This window comes from Ornithorhynchus anatinus, chromosome 2, assembly GCF_004115215.2.
Source record: "Ornithorhynchus anatinus isolate Pmale09 chromosome 2, mOrnAna1.pri.v4, whole genome shotgun sequence".
In the NCBI taxonomy this organism is placed as follows: Eukaryota; Metazoa; Chordata; class Mammalia; order Monotremata; family Ornithorhynchidae; genus Ornithorhynchus; species Ornithorhynchus anatinus.
In genome coordinates this window covers 90,838,948-90,846,504 of record NC_041729.1, presented here as the reverse complement: position 1 = coordinate 90,846,504, position 7,557 = coordinate 90,838,948, and the positions used below count along the sequence as shown (strand labels likewise).

At 42.9% G+C, this 7,557-nt stretch overlaps 1 non-coding gene across 1 annotated transcript; it reads left to right on the top strand.

Annotated features, from left to right (window-relative positions):
* Window positions 1–610: 610 nt before the first annotated feature.
* LOC114809910 lies at window positions 611–748 on the top strand. The gene has a single exon (XR_003757681.1). It is a non-coding gene; the product is annotated as a small nucleolar RNA SNORA7 (small nucleolar RNA).
* The last annotated feature ends 6,809 nt before the right edge of the window (window positions 749–7,557 follow it).

Genomic DNA, 7,557 nt, shown 5'->3' with positions numbered 1-7,557 from the left:
AATATCTGTCTCCCCACATCTAGACTGTAAGCTCATTGTGGGCAAGGCAAAGTGTCTGTTTATTCTTGTATTGTACTCTCCCAAGTGCTTAGTACAGTGCTCTGCACACAGTAAGTGCTCAATAAATATGATTCAATGAATGAATACAAACTAATCAGGTTGGGTAAAATCCCTGCCCCACATGGGGCTCACAGTCTTACTCCCCGTTTTACAGATGAAGTAACTGAGGCCCAGAGAAGTGAAGCGACTCACCCAAGGTCACAGAGCAGACACGTGGTCGATTTGGGATCAGAACCCAGTTCCTTCTGATTCCCAAGCCCGTCATCTACCTACTAAGCTATGCTGCTTCTCAATAAGTTGCAAGATGTCTGGCAGGCGGAGTTGGTGCAAGCCGGACTGAGCATCTCTGGAACTTGCTTATTGGTCCTGAACTCACTTGCTTCCTAAACCTCTTTTGAATGCAGTGCCCTTGCCAGCTGAACTAAGTAAAACCTGATCTCTGCCACCAAGGCAAGTGCAATAAATGGGACTGGGTCACTTATAGTCTTGGTTCCAAGTCACTCCTATGGTATTTTTAAAATTAGTTTTTAACTGCTTACTATGTGTCAAGCCCCCCTCAGGGTCTCACCTGGAGAGTTTCCAGTACTCTACCAGTCTCGGCTAGGGGAGGGAGATTCAAGCAGAGGCCTCCTCATTCCATTCCTAGCTTGACTAGTGGCTAGCAAGTGGAAGGCAATCTGCGTCAAGTCAAAACTCACCCATGCTGGACAGCAGCGGCACGGGAGAGAGTCGATGGCGGAGACTCCAGTTTACTGCATGGAAAGAGGCAGTAGTAAACCACTTCCATATTTTTACCAAGAAAACTCTATGGTTACACCATCAGAACAATTGCAGGTGGAGATGGGGCGTTTTGGGATAGATGTCCCCATGGTGTCGCTATGGGTCGGACGTGACTCGACGGCATAAGACAAAATGTGTCAAGCACTCTTCTAACTACTGGGGTAAATTCAAGTGAATTAGGTTGGACTGGGGCTCACAGTCTAAGTAGGAGGGAGAACAGGAGAAGTGAGGCACAGAGAAGTTAAGTGATTTGCCCAAGGTCAAACAGCAGGCATTTGGCAGAGCTGGGATTAGAACCCAGGTTCTCCGACTCCCAGACCTCTGCCTCTTTCCACTAGGCCATGTTGTTTCTCCGATGTGTTAAAGACCTTATTTGTTCTGTGACTTTGGCCAAGTCACTTAGTGTTTCTGTGCCTCAGTATACCTCATCTGTAAAAGGGGGATTGACTGTGAGCCCCATGGAGGGGACATGAACTGTGTCCAACCTGGTTATCTCTTATCTACCCCAGTGCTTAGTACAGTACCTGGCACATAGTAAGCACTTAACAAATACCAAAAAAAGAAAAAAATGAGCTTGCATTCCCATGCAGTGACATCCAAATGATATCAGGGCAAATTAGTGGAAATCAAGCTGCAGGCTAAAAAGTAATTGAGTATGCTGTACTTTATCACCACCCTGTCTAACTGCTTCCATTGGAAATCTGGGCGGTAACACAGGATATTTCCTGAAGGAAGCAGCTTACCTTCTGCTAGCCTAGAAATAAAGGGATCCGTGGAAGGAAAGGAGAGACAGGAGAATGGATGGGAAGGAGTGGCCACTGGAAAAGGTGAAAGCAGCAGATTCCCACTTTATTGGGATTCTGCTGGCACAATTATTTTGGAAACCTACTGCAGTCACAAGGCTGACTGAAACCATCCATCTATAGACCGTCACCAACTACCCTACACTCCATCCTGCGTCATCTGACTTGCGCTATATATACCCATGCAAATATCCAATTGATCCAAATGCATTTCTTCCAATACAGTAATATCTTTTTCACTCCAAGTCAGTGAACAATACTTGAAGAACATGAACAAGTTTGACCTAATGCCTAAATATCAACTGTTATAACTTGTTAGTGCAAGTATATGATTCAGCATTTCTAATGCTCCTTGCCGTCTAAAATTGTACATTTGATCCAACAGGCATCCCATTATAAACACAGCTTACATAATTTTCGTGAAATTACACCAGTGCGTGACTCACATCTATTTAGCTCATACTTCATTGGAGGTAATTAACATAAATCACCATGTCTCTTCCCAAGACTGGCTCACAGGCTGATAAAGCAACAGCCTCAAGCAACGAAAGGTTGCTTGATTTTTATTTTACTCACACTCAGTTGGCTCCAGAGATTAAGAACTAAAATATTAACTCTTCTCTGGCCAGTAATCCTGATGCATTTACCTGGTTACCTACCAGGGGATTTCAGTCACGATCTGTACTCCTACTAGCCAGCTTCAAACCAGCAGAATAGAAACAACAGAAAACTTGGATGAAGCCATTTCCTTTTAATAAACTTTCACTTATATTTTGACTTCCTTACTCTGCAATCTAATCCATCAATCAGTGGTAATCCTTGAGCACTTACTGTGCAGAGCACTGTAATAATTATGGTACTTGATAAGCGCTTACTATGTGCTAAGCACGGTTCTAAATTCTGGGATAGATACAAGTTAATCAGATTGGACACATTTCCTGGCCTGTATGGGACTCACAGTCTTAATCTCACTTTACAGATGAAGCAACTGAGGCACAGAGAAGTTCGTGGTTCAGTGGAAAGAGCCTGGGCTTTGGAGTCAGAGGTCATGAGTTCGACTCCTGGCTCTGCCACTTGTCAGCTGTGTGACTGTGGGCAAGTCACTTAACTTCTCTGTGCCTCAGTTACCTCATCTGTTAAATGGGGATTAACTGTGAGCCTGATGACCTGATTACCCTGTGGGATGACCTGATTACCCTGTATCTACCCCAGCGCTTAGAACAGTGCTCGGCACATAGTAAGCGCTTAACAAATACCAACATTATTATTATTAAGTGACTTGCCCCAGGTCACACAGCAGATGAGTGGCAGACTCAGGATTAGAACCCCGGTCCTTCTGATTTCCAGGCCCATTCCATCCTGGAGACGAGACTGCCTTATTTAGCGCTTGAGGAATACAACAGAGTTGGTAGATGTTTCCTGGACACAAAGAGTTACAGTCTAAAGGGAGACCCAGATATTAAAATAGATTATGGATAGGGGAAATAGTAGGGTATAAGAATATTTACATAAATGTTGTGGGGCTGGGGTGAGTATCCAAGTGCTTAAGGAGTACAAAGCCAAGTTCATCATCAACACAGAAGGAAGAGCAGGGAAGGGAAATAAATGGCTTAGTCTGTGGGAAGTCCTCTTGTAAGAGATATGATTTTAGGAAGGTTGTGAGGGTGGGAAGAGTTATGAACTGTTGAGTAGGAAGGGGAAGGCCTGAGGGAGAATGTCAGAAAGGGTTCCGTGGTGAGATAGTTAAGACTGAGGTACAGGAATGGGTTGATGTTAGAGGAGTGGCGTTTGCATTGGGTTGTAGGAGGAGATCAGCAAGGTTAGGAAGGAGAGAGACAGCTGACTGAGTTCCTTAAAAGCATGTACCTACAGAGTAAATGTTTTGTTAGAAAAACATGATCATCATTGGAATCCATGGAGGGTTGTGAGCTAAATAGACCAACGAGGTTACTAATCCATTATTTTTAACCCACCTTGCCCTGCTGCCCATCTTTCTCTACGTCTATGACACTGAAGAGGAACTGGGGAAAAAAAATCAATATTGAGGCTTTGCTGTAAACTCTAACTGGCACTGGAAATGTGACCATTTGCAAAACCAGGATTATAAGGATAAATTTATATATAACAATAATAATAATAATAGTTATGTTATTTGTTAAGCACTTTTTATGTACTAACACTATACTAAAGGCTGGAGTAGATACAAGATAAGCAGGTTGGACACAGTCGCTGTCTCAAATAGAGCTCACTATCTAAAGTGGGAGAGAGAAAAGATTAATGAATCCCCATTTTATAGAGGAGAAAACTAAGGAAACGGTGATTTGTTCAAGGTTACACAGGCGGCAAGGGGCTGTGATTAGTTCTTTTTCTTTCCTCGAGCAAAAACAAGATGCTTAAACACCTAATGCTTTTACAGAAAACAAGATATCCTTTCAGCCTGCTGTTAATTCCCAGTACCTCAAATGAGAGGACAAAGAAAAAGAATGTGGATGAAGGAAATGAATCGGCATAGGACACTGAGTTCTGAGCAGTCTAAAATGAGACATGTCAGTTTTCCCTCCCAGCTTATTTGGTGGGCAATTTGGTGGGCAGGGTGTGCATTAAGATTGAAAATGATTCCAGTTTCTGCTACTGGAGGTAGTCCACAACTGGAAGGGGTAAGGGGGATAGCTTGTCAGTTGTAAATCAATTCTTCCAGAGATATAAACAGTGCTTTTTTTCCCAAGACACCCAAAAAACTTTTCAAAGTAGGCAAGCGCACAGGTTATTCTCAGCTTCCCCTAGAAAAGACAAAAACTTTGGTCACTTTTCTAGAGAGCTTGGGCCAAGCTCCACCTGATATTCTGTAAATGTGAAATAATAAGAAAAAGTAATAATTTTGGTATTTGTTAAGTGCTTACTAAGTGCCAAGGACTGTAAGAGAAGCAGCATGGCTCAGTGGAAAGAGCCTGGGCTTGGGAGTCAGAGCTCATGGATTCAAATCCCCGCTCTGCCACTTGTCATCTGTGTGACTATGGGCAAGTCACTTAACTTCTCTGTGCCTCAATTACCTCATCTGCAAAATGGGGATGAAGACTGTGAGCCTCACATGGGACAACAAGATAATCAGATCCCATAAGGGGCTCATAGTCTAAGTAGGATGGAGCACAATTATTGAATCCCCATTTTGTAGCTGAGGGAACTGAGACACAAAGAAGTTAAATGACTTGCCCAAGGAAACACAGTGGGGTAAGTGGCGGAGCTAAAGTTAGAACACACTTCCTCTGACTCTCAGGCCCATGCTCTTTCCATTATGCTACAGGTACAGTTGCTTGGACTGCACTGATCTAGGTAACACAAGAAGACTATTGTATTATTCAGGCAGGGAGTTGCAGATCAGAAAATATTCTGCTGGTAGAAGAGACATAATGCAAAATACAATGCAGTGTATACTGTATTGTATTAAAAGTTTCCAAGGCATGTTAAGAAGATGAACTAGCCGGAAACCTTAGGGGAATTGCATGATGATCAGAGTTTTACATAGAACTCGAGAACATTCCGTTCTCTTGTGACGCCAGGGCTTAACACCCTACACTGGTCACGTGATCAATGGGTGGATTTCATCGGAATGTATTGGTTTACAAATGTTTAACTATCGGCTTATTTATCTACCTTCTCTCTGTAAATGAGATTCTAAACCGATAAAAAAAATTGCTTTGGAATGTGTACTAAGTGAAACACGCATATGGTACAGAATGTTCCCAGAAGTAGAAAAGACTCATGAATTATAAATCAAAACACTTCCTCAACTGCACCACATTGCCTGGTGCTCTTTAACCCTGGTGGCCTTCGGTTCCTGACCTGGCTCTGCAGCCAGCTGCCTCGACGCTGGTGAAATGAGCAAGAGACTCTGGTGACTGCATCTGTTCCTGAAGCTTTGACTGTCAGATAGTCATGATCTGAGGCTCGTCTCAGATGAGTCTGGATGCAGGGCCGGAGAGATAGTGGCTTCTCCCCACTGCCCCACCTCCCACTGCCCGACTTGCCCCTCTCCTCCCAGTGCTTCTCATTGGCATCATCTGGTATTTATTTATCAGTGGTATTTATTGAGTGCTTCCTGTGTGCATGGCATTGTACTAAGCGCTTGGGAGAGTACGCAATTACAGAGTTGGTAAACATCTTCCCTACCCAGAGTGGATTTACAGTCTAAGGCATGTACTTATCCCTGCAGACGCCTCCTCGAGAGAACAATCTTTTTTATTATTTAAATGACATATCTGCAGTGTCTCAGGTTGCAAAATGGAATCTCAAAAGTTGTGGTCAGAAAGCCTGGATTTATTTCACAGCCTGTGTAAATGGACAGGATCTGGCCTTCTCCCAATGTTACCAGTCTCAGTGCTTATCCAACTGATCTTTTAGGCTATCTATGCCCAAATTTGGAAATTTCTAGGTGCCTCTTTCCAGTAACCCTAGTATCCCATGCACGTCGGTATCTTTTGAAGAGTTTTTACTCAAAGCTGGTGTCATCATCATCTTCTGGGTATTCCTTAAATAATTTGATTTGATGGTTTAAAGAAATGGCCAAGAAAAAACACACACACAAAGTCTGATCTTTTACAGCAACTCCCATCTCAAACTTCTTTTTTGGTTACTCAGATTCTATAATGCAGTGCCATGAGTATGTAGCCCCTTGAAAATGTTGTTTTGACAGACTAAGATTTGGAACTTGGATAGTCTCTTTGGAAACACTGCCCCGTGATTTTCCTAACCCCCCAAAATAAAAACACCATTTCTGATCTCAGCCTTGGTCAAAATTATTGCCTTCTGCATTTGGCTGTTCCACAGTATGAGGAGTCAGTTGAGTGCTCTGTGCTGCAGTTTAAGAGAAAATCATTTTTAGAGTCCTTAAAAGGGAAGAAGCCTAATCTTGGTATGGGTGGGGAGGGGCAATGTCTCTTCCTAGTTCTGTTTGCTGATTCCCTAGGCCACCTTTGGGAAGTCATGGAACAGGTCATGGCTTACCACAGAGTGGGGACATTGGTATTTATGCTGACACTTAATAATAATAATAATAATTAGTGATATTCATTAAGCATTTCCTAAATGCCAGGCACTGTTCTAAGGGGGTAGATACAAGGTAATTGTGTTGGACACAGTCCCTGTCCCACATTGGGCTCATAGTTTTAATCCCTATTTTACAGATGAGTTAATTGAGGCACAGAGAATTGAACTGACTTGCCAAAGGTCACTCAGCAGAGCAGGAATTAAAACCCAGCTCCTTCTGACTTCCAGGCCTGTGCTCTATCCACTAGGCCATGCTGCTTCCCACTTCATTAATCTTCAAGACATGGTAAAGCAGTGTATGAACTATCAAAGCCATCTCTGCTTCTCTTTCCTTAAGATTGTAAGCTTCTTATGGTCAGAGATAGCATCACTCTATTGTATTGTACTTTTCCAAGCCCTTAGCACAGTGCTCTGTGCACAGGAAGTGCTCAATAAATACCACTGATTGATTGATTGATTCTCTTGGTCCTTCCTGCTGTCACTTGGTCATCTTCCTGCTGGGAAGTACTTCCAGCTAAAGATGGGTAGTGGCAGAAGGAGATGAAATTCATGTCAGTTCATTTTGCTGTTTGTCAGCAGCTCTGGTAAAAAGCCCAGCTGGAGAGGAGAATGAAATGAATTTCTCAAATGAATTTTGAATTTCTAATCCCAACTCTGCCATTGCCTCCTGTGTGACCTTGAGCAAGTCACTTAATTTATCTGTGCCTCAGTTACCTCTTCCATAAAATGGAGATAAAATCCTACACCCTCCTACATAGAGTGGGAGCCCCATGTGGAACAAGGTCTTTGTCCAACCTGATTATCTTGTTAGCTATCCCATTGCTTAATACAGTGCTTAGTACATAGTAAGCACTTGACAAGTATCACTAAA